Source organism: Mustelus asterias, chromosome 11, assembly GCF_964213995.1.
Source record: "Mustelus asterias chromosome 11, sMusAst1.hap1.1, whole genome shotgun sequence".
Taxonomy (NCBI): domain Eukaryota; kingdom Metazoa; phylum Chordata; class Chondrichthyes; order Carcharhiniformes; family Triakidae; genus Mustelus; species Mustelus asterias.
The window spans coordinates 29,950,421-29,965,657 of NC_135811.1; positions in this window are offsets into that span (position 1 = coordinate 29,950,421).

The following is a 15,237-nucleotide window of genomic DNA, read 5'->3' on the forward strand; positions in this document are numbered from 1 at the left end:
AGGCCAGGCAAGATAAGGACGGCAGATTTCCTTCCCTAAAGGACATTAGCATACCAGAAGGGTTTTTCCGACAATCGACAATGGTTTCATGGTCATCAGTAGATTCTTAATTCCAGATACTTTTTAAAATTGATTTCAAATTCCACCATCTATTGTGGCGGGATTCGAACCCGGGTTCCCAGAACATCAGCTGAGAACATTTCAGAATTGAACATTTCAGAAAGGTTTCAATGGATCTTTTGAAACATATTGATCCTAATAAGTTCCAACATTCAAAAATATTGGAAAAATAACTGATTATCATAGAGAAGTGTATCCAAGAGAACAAATTAGCCAATGTTTTGCTGATATCACTAAGTTCTGTTGTGAGTGTGACATAAGATAATTAACAGGTAAGAGGCCAAATATCATTGCACTGATAATATGGAGCTGTGTCCATAATTCAAATTACATAAAAGCTAAAATATAATCTGGTGCCACATTGAAAAAAATTAAAGCAATTATTAGGAGGAAAGTCAATTACTGTTTTGATAGTGATTCCAGTGTCATTTCTATCTGCTGCTATTATTTCCCAGTTTGGATGGATTGTTATTTACAATATATTGAATTATTTTTATGGCAGCAAGAGGCCATTTGGCCCCTCAAGTTAGTATTAGCTTTCAGTAAGAACAATTTAGCCATTCTTACTCACCGCCCTATCCCCATAGCTATGCAAATTTCAGGTGATTATCTAAATCCCTTTTGAAAATCACAGTTGAATCAGCCTTGAACACACTCTCAGGCAATGCATTCCAGATCATAGTCATATACTGTGTAAAAAGCTTTTCATTCAGGTCCACTTTGGTTCTTTCGCCAAATGCTTTAAACGTGTCCTTAGGTTCTCAACCGTTGCACCAGTGGGAACTATTTCTCTCCATCGACCCTGTTTGGACATCTCATGATTTTGAACAGTTCGATCAAATCTTCTCTCGACCTACTCTTGTCTAAGGAGAATAAGTCCACCTTCTCCAATTATCCACGTTACTGATGTCCCTCGTCCCTGGAATATTGAAAAACATCTACTGAGGCTCAGGCTCTTGTGGTGCAGTGGGTAGAATCCCTACCTCTGAGCCAGAAGCTGCAGGTTCAAGTTCCACCCCAGGGCTTGAATGATCAAGGAAGGTGTGTTCATAACACGGTCAACAATTGAGTGTGTTAACCTGCAAATCCTTTGAAACACCGCAATGGCTGGTGGTAAGAGTGGGAGACACTCCTGGTCAGCCATACTCGATATGGAGTGGCACTCCTCAAGCTATAAGCCCCTGATGACAGACTAGCAACCTGTTCTGGGAATTACTAGCTTTGGAAATGGACAAAAGTCAGCCTTAGTGCACCACTAGGCCGGGAGGAGAATTGGAATTGAACTGATGCTCAGAACGCAGGCTATATGTAATGCCAATAAGAAGTCTCACAACACCAGGTTAAAGTCCAACAGGTTTATTTGGTAGCAAAAACCACAAGCTTTCGGAGTGTGCTGCTCCTTCGTCAGGTGAGTGGGAGTTCTATTCACAAACAGGGCATATAAAGACACAAACTCAATTTACAAAATAATGGTTGGAATGCGAGTTTTTACAGGTAATCAAGTCTTAAAGGTACAGACAATGTGAGTGGAGAGAAGGTTAAGCACAGGTTAAAGAGATGTGTACTGTCTCCAGCCGGGACAGTTAGTGATATTTTGCAAGCCCAGGCAAGTCGTGAGGGTTACAGATAGAGTGACATGAACCCAAGATCCCGGTTGAGGCCGTCCTTGTGCGGAACTTGGCTATCAGTCTCTGCTCAGCGATTCTGCATTGTCGTGTGTCGTGAAGGCCACCTTGGAGAATGCTTACCCGAAGATCAGAGGCCGAATGCCCATGACCGCTGAAGTGTTCCCCAACAGGAAGAGAACACTCTTGCCTGGTGATTGTCAAGCGGTGTTCATTCATCCATTGTCATAGCGTCTGCTTGGTCTCCCCAATGTACCATGCCTCGGGACATCCTTTCCTGCAGCGTATCAGGTAGACAACGTTGGCCGAGTTGCAAGAGTAGGTACTGTGTACCTGGTAGACGGTGTTCTCACGTGAGATGATGGCATCCGTGTCGATGATCCGGCACGTCTTGCAGAGGTTGCTGTGGCAGGGTTGTGTGGTGTCGTGGTCACTGTTCTCCTGAAGGCTGGGTAGTTTGCTGCAGACAATGATCTGTTTGAGGTTGTGCGGTTGTTCTGGATTGCATCTGGAGCAGTTGAACCAGGAGCACCCCTCCTCACAATGGATGTCTCGGCACTCTACACCAGCATCCCGCACGACGATGGCATTGCTGCAACTGCCTCAATACTCAACGCCAACAACTGCCAATCTCCAGATGCAATTTTACAACTCATCCGCTTCATCCTGGACCACAATGTCTTCACCTTCAACAACCAGTTCTTCATCCAGACACGCGGAACAGCCATGGGGACCAAATTCGCACCTCAATATGCCAATATCTTCATGCACAGGTTTGAACAAGACCTCTTCACCGCACAGGACCTTCAACCGATGCTATACACTAGATACATCGATGACATTTTCTTCCTTTGGACTCATGGTGAACAATGACTGAAGCAACTATATGATGACATCAACAAGTTCCATCCCACCATCAGATTCACCATCAACTACTCTCCGGAATCGGTTGCATTCTTGGACACACGCATTTCCATCAAGGATGGTCACCTCAGCACTTCACCGTATCGCAAGCCCACGGATAACCTCACGATGCTCCACTTCTCCAGCTTCCACCCTAAACACGTTAAAGAAGCCATCCCCTATGGACAAGCCCTCCGTATACACAGGATCTGCTCAGATGAGGGGGATCGCAACAGACACCTCCAGACGCTGAAAGATGCCCTCATATGGTGCTCGACTCATCAATCGACAGTTCAGACGCACCACAGCGAAAAACCGCACCGACCTCCTCAGAAGACAAACACGGGATATGGCGGACAGAGTACTCTTCGCCGTCCAGTACTTCACCAGAGCGGAGAAGCTCCGACATCTTCTCCGGGGCCTTCAACAGGTCATTGATGAACGCAAACATCTCACCAAGGCTATCCCCACACCCCCACTTCTTGCCTTCAAACAACCGCACAACCTCAAACAGACCATTGTCCACAGCAAACTATCCAGCCTTCTGGAGAACAGTGACCACGACATCACACAACCCTGCCACAGCAACCTCTGCAAGACGTGCCGGATCATCGACACGGATGCCATCATCTCACGTGAGAACACCATCCACCAGGTATACAGTACATACACTTGCAACTCGGCCAACGTTGTCTACCTGATACGCTGCAGGAAAGGATGTCCCGAGGCATGGTACATTGGGGAAACCATGCAGACGCTACGACAACGGATGAATGAACACCGCTCGACAATCACCAGGCAAGAGTGTTCTCTTCCTGTTGGGGAACACTTCAGCGGTCACGGGCATTCAGCTTCTGATCTTCGGGTAAGCGTTCTCCAAGGCGGCTTTCACAACACACGACAGCGCAGAGTCGCTGAGCAGACACTGATAGCCAAGTTCCGCACACATGAGGACGGCCTCAACCGGGATCTTGGGTTCATGTCACACTATCTGTAACGCCCACGACTTGCCTGGGCTTGCAAAATCTCACTAACTGAACCGGCTGGAGACAATACACGTCTCTTTAACCTGTGCTTAACCCTCTCTCCACTCACATTGTCTGTATCTTTAAGACTTGATTACCTGTAAAAACTCGCATTCCAACCATTATTTTGTAAATTGAGTTTGTGTCTTTATATGCCATGTTTGTGAACAGAACTCCCACTTACCTGATGAAGGAGCAGTGCTCCGAAAGCTAGTGGCTTTTGCTACCAAATAAACCTGTTGGGCTTTAACCTGGTGTTGTGAGACTTCTTACTGTGTTTACCCCAGTCCAACGCCGGCATCTCCACATCATTATATGTAATGCTGCAGAGTATATGTGCAGGCTATATGTAATGCTGCAGGGTATATGTGCAGGCTATATGTAATGCTGCAAAGTAAATGTGCAGATTATATGTAATACTGCAGAGTATATTTGCTGGTTATATGCAATGCTGCAGGGTATATGTACATACTGTATGTAATGCTGCAGAATATATCTGCAGGTTACATGTAATGCTGCAGAGTATATATAGACTGTATGTAATGCTGCAAATATTCCAGCTGTTTCATGTTGGGCACCAGTATGATGAGAAATGCAATCACACCTTTTCCAATGAAGCAAAGTGACTTGAACTAAATAATCTTGTTTAATGCAGAGTACATCCTAATTCAATGATAAGTACGTTAACTTCTTGCAGAAGCTACACACAGCTGACCGCTGTATGAGTAAATGTTCTCTGGCTTTACTTGTGAGGCTGATGTTGTAAGCTGAGACAGTGGCACCAGCTTAGAGCATTTCAAGTTCAAGTGGCCTCAGTAGCCACTGAAGAGGGAGGGAAATAGTTGCAGCAAGATCATTCCATGTGATAGATAGAACAGCCTGGGAAGTGCTGCTGGAGGAGCTGCTGTTCAGAGGTTTGGAGCTCAGGGTCACCCTTAAGTGCATAGCAGCCTGGATAGAGCTGGCAAAAAATAGCAATGTTACTGAATAGGAAAAGGTAAAGATAAAATGTTCTGCGCTCCAGAAGGTTGCAGGTTGTGCTTTACTCACATGTAGCTTAATTTTATGATAATTTTTGGAAAATGCACAACATTCTATCAATGTCCAAAAGTACAGTAATGTAGAAGTAAGCAGGTGCTGGAAATCTGAAATAAAAGCAGAATTTTTTAAATTTCAGATTTCCAGCAGCCACAATATCTTGCTCTTGCTCCAAAAATACTTGGTTCATTATTTTTTTACCCAATGCATAATAAATACTGCCAGGGCAATATGTTTGCTCTGTAGATTATTATAACAGGCATCAAGCTAGCTGTCAATGCAAAAGGGTTAAATTTCCACAGATGTTCTTCCAGTTGTTGATTGTACCTTTGACATGACATAGAAACCCAACAGTGCAGAAGGAGGCCATCTGGCCCATTGAGTCTGCACTGACAACAATCCCACCTAGGCCCTATCCCAGTATCCCCGCATATTTTCCCCGCTAATCCCTTTAACCTATGTATCCCGGGACACCAAGGCACAATTGAGCATGGCCAATGCACCTAACCTGCACATCTTTGGACTGTGGGAAGAAACCTGAGCACCCAGAGGAAACCCATGCAGACACGGGGAGAATGTGCAAATGCCACACAGACAGCGACCCAAGCCGGGAATCGAACCCAGGTCCCTGGAGCTGTGAGACAGCTGTGCTAACCACTGTGCCACCCATAAGATTTATAGAAATCCAAGGAAATGGTGTAAATGGTAATTATGCAATTCCTTGGGGTTCCCAGCATGGTTGAACAAGGCTATGATGGATGATCTGGAGAAACTCCCCAAAATTTCAATCCTAAGGGGTTGTATGTTCAGAAACACGAGGACATCTGCTGGCCAGGCACACATTCTCTCTCAGCCTCTTCTTTCCAAGAAATATCTATTTTCTATCTGAATTTTGGAAATGGCCACGCCTAATGGCATAGACCAATGGTTCCAATACCATGGATGGTGACCCCTGATGGGGTTGCAGAGATAGAGTTTGGGGTCACAATGGCAGCTGGGGAGAGGAGATTACCCAATCTGGAGGGTTTGGCAGGAGAGCCCTGGAACCGCTGCCATACTGGATGGTGAGTCCAAATTGCCCTTTAAGTTTTGAAAACACTTCCAGCGACGAATGCCACGAAGGCCCAGAATGTTTGTGTACTGTGGTAGTATGGCCCCTCTAAGGGGTCGATCCCTGAGGGCCACGTGATCAGGCCATGCCCTATGGAGTGTAAAGGCGGGTAGCTGAGTCAATCGGGTGCAAGGGTACGTATCCCGGGTCAGGGAGGATCCTCAGTTGCAGCCAGGGAGGAGTGGAGCATTTGCATTGTTCATTCTGTCTGACCCTTGTTTGTAAATAACGATTTATCATTGGCAATAAACCCTTTGTTTCTTTGAGCCACATCTAGTCTAAACTTGGCACAGGAAGAGGCAGGCAAATGTAATTCAATGACTGACTTACAGTTGTGTCTGGAATATGAGAAAAACTGGGAGGTCATGCAGCTGAGCCAGGAAGGTGAGTGGCTGCTTCCAACTTCACTGTGTTTCTGCTCCTGCCTTACTATGGGTTGGCCACATTGATGGGCAGGCACTGGATGGGCTGATAACAATGAATGGGGAGTGGAAGGGCAGATAGGGCTGATTACAGTGTGCGTCTGTGGGGAAAGGGCTGATACAATCTGTGTGCTTTTCGGTGAGGGGCAGGGAGAGGGGCTGATTATAGTTACTGTGAGGGAGAGGGCTGATTACTGTGTATGGAGGGAGAGAGGGGCTGATTATTGTGTGTGTAAGCTAAGTTTTTATTTGATTTCAAAAATATACTTTATTCATAAAAAAAACTCTCAAATAAGACATTGCAAACGACAGATCCAAAAGTTACAAACAGTGCAAAAAATGAATCATTTTTACAGTACAATACAGTGCTTATTTACAAAACATTACATTCATTACATTTCATTACTTAAAAACTATGTACATACATCATCAGAGTTTACTGTGTGCTGTTATTTTTCAGATTAGCACACAGTTACGCAGGCCGAGGGTATTCTGCAGTTACCCGGCCCTCGGTCTGCCTCGGTTAAGACACTTTACACGGGGGCCTTTCCCCATTGTGCCTTTGCGGCGGCTGCCCCAAGCTTGAGCGCGTCCCTGAGCACGTAGTCCTGGACCTTGGAATGTGCCAGTCTGCAACACTCGGTCGAGGACAATTCTTTCAGCTGGAAGATCAGCAAGTTTCGGGCGGACAAAAGCGCGTCCTTCACCGAGTTGATGACCCTCCAGCAGCAGTTGATATTTGTCTCGGTGTGCGTCCCCGGAAACAGCCCGTAGAGCACAGAGTCCTGCGTCACCGAGCTGCTCGGGACGAACCGCGACAAATACCACTGCATCTCACTCCAGACCTTCTTTGCAAAGGCACATTCCACAAGGAGGTGTGCGACCGTCTCATCAGCCCCGCAGCCGCTTCGAGGGCAGCGTGCGGTGAGGTTGAGCCCTCGGGCGTGCATAAAGGATCTGACGGGGAGTGCCCTTCTCACCACCAGCCAAGCCAGGTCTTGGTGCTTGTTTGTGAGTTCTGGTGATGAGGCATTCTGCCAAATGACATTGACAGTCCGCTCAGGGAACCATCTGACAGGATCCGCCGTCTCCTTTTCTCTCAGGGCCTCAAGGACATTACGTGCTGACCACTGCTTGATAGCCATGTAGTCAAAGGTGTGTTTCTGGAAGAATTTCTCCACGAAGGACAGGTGCTGCGGTACGGTCCAACTACTTGGAGCGTTCCGCGGCAATGTGGCCAGACCCATCCTCCGCAACACTTGGGACAGGTAGAACCTCAAAACATAGTGGCACTTGTTGTTAGTGTACCGAGGATCTACACACAGCTTGATGCAGCCGCACACAAAGATGGCCATCAGGATGAGGGCGGCGTTGGGAACATTTTTCCCTCTGTTCTCTGGAGATTTGTGCATCGCCTCCCTCCGGACACGATCCATCATTGATCTCCAGATAAATTTGAAGATGGCCTGGGTCACTGCTGCTGCGCAGGACTTGGGGATTGGCCAGACCTGCGCCACGTACAACAACACGGACTGTACCTCGCATTGGATCACAAGATTTTTCCCAGTGATGGAGAGGGAGCGTTGCTCCCACAATCCCAATTTTTGTCTGGCTTTGGCGATGCGCTCCTGCCAGTTTTTGGCGCATGCCCCTGCCGCTCCGAACCATAACCCCAGCACCTTGAGGTAGTCTGCCTTGACGGTGAAGGGGACAAAGGATGTGTCAGGCCAGTTCCCAAAGAACATGGCCACACTCTTACCCTGGTTGACTTTGGCCCCCGCGTCCAGCTCGAACTGCTCACAGACTTGAAGGAGCCTGCGAACAGACGAGGGGTCCGAGCAGAAGACAACCACGTCATCCATGTAGAGGGAGGCTTTGACTTGCGTCCTTCTGCTGCCTGGGATTGTAACCCCTTTGATGCCTGGGTCGCTTCTGAGGGCCTCGGCAAAGGGTTCAATGCAACACACAAAAAGGACGGAGGAGAGAGGGCAGCCCTGCCTGACTCCAGACCTGATCTGAAACATATCTGATTCCCACCCCTTGATTGAAACTGCGCTACTGATGTCTGTGTAGAGCAGTTGGATCCAATTGCAGATTCCCTCCCCAAAGCCCATTTTGGAGAGCACATCCATCATGTAGCTGTGCGATATTCTGTCAAACGCCTTCTCCTGGTCTAGACTGATGAGGCAGATGTCCACCTGCTTGTCCTGCACGTAGGCGATCGTATCCCTGAGTAGCGCGAGGCTATCAGAGATCTTCCTGCCTAGTACAGCACAGGTTTGGTCAGGATGGATCACCGACCCCAGAGCAGACCTGACCCGGTTGGCGATGACCTTGGCCAGAATTTTATAATCCACATTCAATCGTGAAATGGGTCTCCAATTTCTAATATCTTCCCTTTCCCCCTTCTGCTTGTAGATAAGGGTCATGATGCCTTTCCTCATGGATTCTGACATGCTACCTTCCAGAAGCATACTCTCGTATACTTCCAGGAGGTCCGGGCCCGTCAAGTCCCACAACGCCGAGTAAAACTCAGCCGGTAAGCCGTCGCTACTGGGAGTTTTACCCTTCTGAAGGGACTCAACGGCCTTTGTCAGCTCATCCAGAGCGACCGGTCTGTCCAGGCTCTCCCGCTCGCCGTCGTCCAAGACTTGCGTGATAGACGACAGGAAAGACTGGGAGGCCGTGCTGTCTGTTGGCTTCAGGTCATACAGTCCGGCATAGAAGGATTTGCAAATCCTCAGAATGTCAGACTGCGATGACCTTACAGAGCCATCTTCTTCCTTCAGGCTTGTGGTCACAGAGGTTTCTCTGTGCACCTTCTGGAAGAAGAAACACGAGCACGTTTCGTCCTGCTCCACGGAGCGGACCCTGGACCGGAAGATAACCTTGGAGGCCTCCGAGGCAAAGAGCGAGGCTTGCTGGCTCTTCACCTCCCGGAGGTCCTCCTTGACATCAACCCCCATCGACTGCAGTTGGAGTAGCTCCTGCATGCTTTTCTGGAGTCGGGACATTTCCCCCCGTCTCTCCCTGGCCTTCTGAACCCCTTTTCGGATAAAGAGCCTCTTGATGTTGCCCTTGATGGTTTCCCACCAGAGCGATGGAGACTCAAAGAAGGGTTTCACGGTTCTCCAACCGTGGTAAACCCTCTTGAGTTCCTCGAGGTTCTTTGGGGTCAACAGTTCTACATTTAGCTTCCAGGACCCCCTGCCCACTTTCTGGTTTTCCTCCAGCTGACAGTCTGCCAATAGGAGGCAGTGGTCAGAGAAGAACACCGGCTTACGTCGGTGGACCTGACCGTGAGCGCGCGGGACGCAAACATGAAGTCGATCCTGGAGCGGACAGACCCGTCTGGCCGCGACCACGTGTATCTACGCTGCCCTCCGTCTGCTGGATTGCTGAAGACGTCAAGCAGCTTGGCATCTTTGACTGTTTCCAGCAGGGCTCTGGACGTAGCGTCCAGTTTGCTTTCAGCCCTGTTGGATCGGCCGGCCTTGTCAATAATACAGTTAAAATCCCCACCCTGTAAAAGTGCCAGCCGCTCGGTCTTGACGGCAGGGGCATACCTAAGTTACTTTATACACTCACCGCTCCAAGACTCCTCCCTCTGAGACTGTTGCCTGGAGACTAGCAGCTATGTCCTTTAGGACTCAGCCAGTTCACTCAGGCTGGACTAGTCTCTGGGACAGCTCTCCCAATTTTGGCACATGCCCTCCGATGTTAGTAACAAGGATTTTGCAGGATTGGCAGGGCTGGGTTTGCTGTCGTCGATTCTGGTGCCTGAGTTGATGCCAGGGACCCATGTGGTTTAATTCCTTTTATAGTGGTTTGAAATGAGTGACTTATAGGACATTTCAGAGGGCTTTTAATTGTCAACCACGTTGCCCTGAGTCTGAAGTCATATGTAGGACAGACCAGGTAAGGATAGCAGATGAACCAGATGAGTTTTTAGAATTGGCAATGTTTTCATGGTCACTATTACTGAGACTAGCTTTTTAATTCCAGATTTATGAACTGAATTTAAATTCTGCCGTGGCGATAGTCAAACCCTTACTCTCATTTGCCTGGGCCTCTGGATTGCTCGTCCAGTGACGTTATCATTCCGCCACTGCTTCCCCCTTAAATGTGCCAAAATTTCAACTAAACATTTTAATTTTATGAACATTATAGAGCTACAGCAAGTAAAAACTTCTCTGAAAGTATATAATGTTCACTTTTTGATGACGAAATGGCCCAAGATGGCGGCTGGGGAGTAAACAATGTACCCTCCATGAGAACCTTACCTTGCAGTCTCTATTGTCAGAGGTATGCTCACTGAATGGTTTGTCAAGTTGGAAGATCATTACTGTGTTTCTATAGATGCTCTTTGTTTGTAGAATGACATTATCACCATCTAATTTGATAATTGTGGTGGGTTTAGTGACATTGCCCACCTGTCGGGTGCAAAGTCCACTCCTGAGGTCAGGAAGCAGATATGCCAATAAACATTGCAATAATGCAACTGGTGCAAATCATAAAAATACTGTATATTATTGATAATCACAAATAAATAGGCATCATAAATGTGACAGATACAAATGCACCATAGTACAGGGAAAATCATAAACATAATGAATATATCATTTACATAAATATAGCTGTAAATCACTGCTACTAATCAGAAACATTACATGCTCACAGATAAAATGTGAAGAGTTCAATATTCAGGGCTGAAACAGATCTTTGCAATTCCAAACCCTTAAGGAGAGGCCTAAGCTGGAGAGTCAAATAATGAGCCCAATAACATAGCAATTATTACATAAATAAACATATTTTAATATATGCTACAATGGGCTCTGGACTCGATGTACATCCTCTGAATAAAACCAATACTCCAAAAACCAATAGATGTGTAACTACTAATAAGATATTACATCAGTAACATAAGCATCATTGATAATTTAGCACAAACAACGGCAGAAGCATGATTTTAAAGTGCACGAATTCACCATGCTTTTTATATGTTTCTGAAAAATGTGAAACAAGAGAAGGCGTGATTGCTAGAGGCAGTTAGTACTCACATGATTATTGAGAACGATGGTTATTGATAATGCTAATGCTTGATGATGGTTATTGTCAATGTTAATGCTTGGGCCAAGGGGTAGGCTGGAGGTCTCCCCTCCCCCACTGAAGGCGGCATGCGCAAGAACCGTTAGAGCTGAGCTCGAGCCACTTATTGCTAACTGGCCGATAAAAGATCAATGAGATCGCCCGCGACAGAGCGCGAGGCATTGCTTCACTGAGGTAAAACCTGTCAATAATTATTCGTTCATGATGAATTTTGTCATTTTTTGGAAAAAAAAAGTTATTTTGGGTTGCAATTTTGGATTTAACCTCTTTGAGGCGCAAATATTTTTGTTACTTCTAATCTTTGTGATTCGTGTAATTCATTTATAAGTGGTCTGGATCATCTATAATATTGCATTTTGATTATTTTTGAACAGGGAAGTTGGGGCAGCATCAAAGCAAAAAGGACAAGTGTACAATATAGCGAAGATTAGTGTGAGAAGCCAAGAATTGTGCGATGTATTAAAAACTCACTTCACTCCAAAGCCATTAATGATTGCTGAGCGTGGCCTGGCAGGGGGAAAGAAATTCTCCAAAATGGATCTATCGCAGGCTCATTTCCAGATGGAGGTAGTGAAGGATTCACAACCACCGTTAACGATTGTCACATATGGGGGTCTATTCTGCTATAAGCAGCTTCCTTTTGGCAATACATCAGCTCCAGTCTGTTCCAGAGGGCCAAGGACCAAATGTTGAGCTGATTGACAGGAGTCCAGTATTACTTGGATGATATTTTTGTCATGGATTCGGCAGAGGATGAGAATTTAAAGAACCTTAAAGATGTTCCCGGAGCACGACCTACAAATCCAGAGAGAGAAATGCGAGTTCTTTAAGTACTCAGTTGAGTGCCTTCGGGTTATCCTGACTCAAAATGTTGGCTCTCGCTCCACAGCTGCTGTCAGACCTGCTGAAATTTTCCAGCATTTTCTATTTTTGTTTCAGCTTCCTGCATCCACAGTATTTTGCTTTTGTTCTTCGATTATTGTCCACACGTATAAACCAGATGCACTCTGCATTATTTGTATAGTGGCGTGAATAATTATGGCTGGCAAAAGATTCGCTGGTTGGCCTGCAAGAGAAGGGACATGGCTTCAGTGCATTGCGGGGGTTATGGAGGGAATATTGATTACTCATTTGAGACTTGGGGAGTGACAGCGCATGTTTTCAGGATTCTCATGTTTGCCTGACTCCTCCACTTCACCAGCAGCGCAAACATGTTCTTCCTCCTTCCCAGCCAGGTCGAGGGCTCGCTCCTCAAATGTGTGAGGGTTCTCAGCTTGCTGATGCCTGTTGTGGTTGAGTTTGCCCTGCAATGACACAGAGGAAGCATGTAGGTGGAAGTGTTGACATTTAACTTGGTGATTTGATATGGCAGGCTTGGGGCTTGGGTGAGAGCTGGAGTGTGAGGAGCATAGCAGCTGCTAGGGGAACATGGTGATTGTGGGAGAGAGAGGGGAGCCTGGTGTCTGGTGTTGGCAAAGGCCATGGTGGCTGAGTGAGAGAAAGGGTTGGGGAGTGAGAAGCGTGCAAGAGAGTCCAGTAAGAGACTGGGGGTGGTTCACTTACCCTGGCTGAGCGAAGATGATCATTCATCTTCTCCTAACGCTGTCCCTGGCTCTGTGAGGCAGCAGTGCTAACCACTGAGGCATGTTGGAACTTCTTCAGATAAATCAAGCAAATAAGATTTCTGATGAAGTTATTATGAACACAATTTGAACTGTGATTTGACCACAGCGCAGTGGCACAATGGTTAGCATTGCTGCCTCATAGCATTCTAGGGTCACTGTAAATTGCCCCTTAGTAAGGAGGATTAGTAGAGTAAATACATGGGGCTACGGGGATAGGGCCTGGGTGGGATTGTGATCGGTGCAGACTCGATGGGCCAAATGACCTCCTTCTGCACTGTAGGGATTCTATGACTTCATTTTTATTTTGTGCTCGGTAAAACAACTGACTTGTGATCTGCTTTCTGTAAAACTTTAATCAACTTGTTGTCCACTTTATTTAATGAGCTAGATGTTGGATCATGTGTGAATTGGGCACAGTCTCAATACAGTGTGTGCGGCGCACAGCTTGAGGCCAGAAGACAAATTTGTCAAGGTCCTGCCAGCAGATCTCTGAACGAGTTCAAAAGAACTGCATTGTGATGTTATTCACACTACCTAGAGTAACAGGGGGTGATTTTCCCAAAAAAGGTGTCATAAACGTCTGAAAACAAGAGTGTTCCACACCTGTTTTTGGGTGAGTACGGCACTGTAATCTTCCCACACTCTGAGGGGATTTTCCGGCCACACTTGCCCAAGACTGGAAGTCAACAGACCTTTTGTATGGTCTTGTCGTGTCTACTACAGTTCCTGTGGCAGGCAGGATGGGAAAATTCTGCCTTCTTTCAGTTTTTCTGACAGCGCAGAGATTTTGCTCTGGCAGAGGGGGGAGCCTAAGCTTGTCAGGGAAACCGGCTTCAGAGCACTCGTGTGCCATTGCGCCCCAATCTCTCAATGAACTGGGAGACCGCCTCCTGCCCGCCACCGCCCCCCCCCCCCGGCACCAGCCCCATCATCAGCAGCAGCATGTTCTCTCCCCACACCAACTTCGGTTGCCAGCATCGGGCCTCTCCTGATGAGTTCCCTGGTGGATCCCCTTTTGTAGACCGCCCCCCCCCCCCCCCCCCCCACCCTGCCACCGCCACCGTGAGGAGCCTTCCCTTGCAGAGGCCTCTCTGCATAAGCCCCCCGTAATTGTGCATACCCCCTCTCCCAGTCATGGCCCCACCCCCACTTAGGCCGCACACCCTTGGCACACTTATGGTGCCTGATTAGGTAGTGCCAGGTGGCACTGCCCGGCCATGCCCCCAACTGGGGGCTTCAATGGCCTCCGAACCCCCTGGCATAGCTATCACACCTGGCTCTGCTGGTGGACACCAGGAGTGATTCTCGCTAGCGAAACCTCTTGGAAACAGTTGTCCCAGATGCACTAATAGGTTTGAAATGCAGTCAATCCTATGCATATCGACATCGCACTTTTCTGGGCGCAAAGCCGGTAAAACAGGGCTGTGAACATTACGGGCGACACCAAACCAACGCGAACCGGATTTTTGGCCTCGCATGCAATCTTACCAGCTCACCGGTAAGATCACGCCCACGTTGTTTAAGTGGCAGTATAGAACACACTTATATTGATAACAGAAAATAATTTAAATATAATATTGAACATAGAACATAGAACAGTACAGCACAGAACAGGCCCTTCGGCCCACGATGTTGTGCCGAGCTTTATTGGATAAAATAAACAGTATACTGGAAAGCAGGTGACTTCACTTGACCTGATATAAGGTAAATGGCACATGTTAGTAGGCTTGGGATGTGTTTAGATTAACCTGAACATGTAAGTTCAAAAAGTTGATGATTGTCTAAAAAAAATAATGACAAGGTGTTCATATTCACAGGTGATAAAACTATGCTATCGTATTTAATGCCAAATGTATATCGGCTTAGATTAGAATAAACCACCTTTTGTGACATTTCCACGGCTATATTTGACATGAACAAACATTGCAATTTGCACGAAGTTTATTGGGTGCTGTTTTTGAAGATATTCGCATTCAATAGAAAATAACAAATGATATTACTTTATGTTATAGATGTTTCTGACGCACCCATTCCAATGGGTATAAATAAAAGGTACCATTTATAGCTTTGTATCACAGCAGAAATGGCACCCACAGCAAGAGCTGTTTTGTGTGTCTTTCTCATAACCTTTGCTTACGCTGAGGCCTATGGTAAGTGAGAAAATATTCATTATTGTGCTAAATGTCACATTATTCAAAAGTCAGGCTGACAAATTATTATTTTAAATGATTCAAAATGATTTGCAAAAGAGGTAAAGCA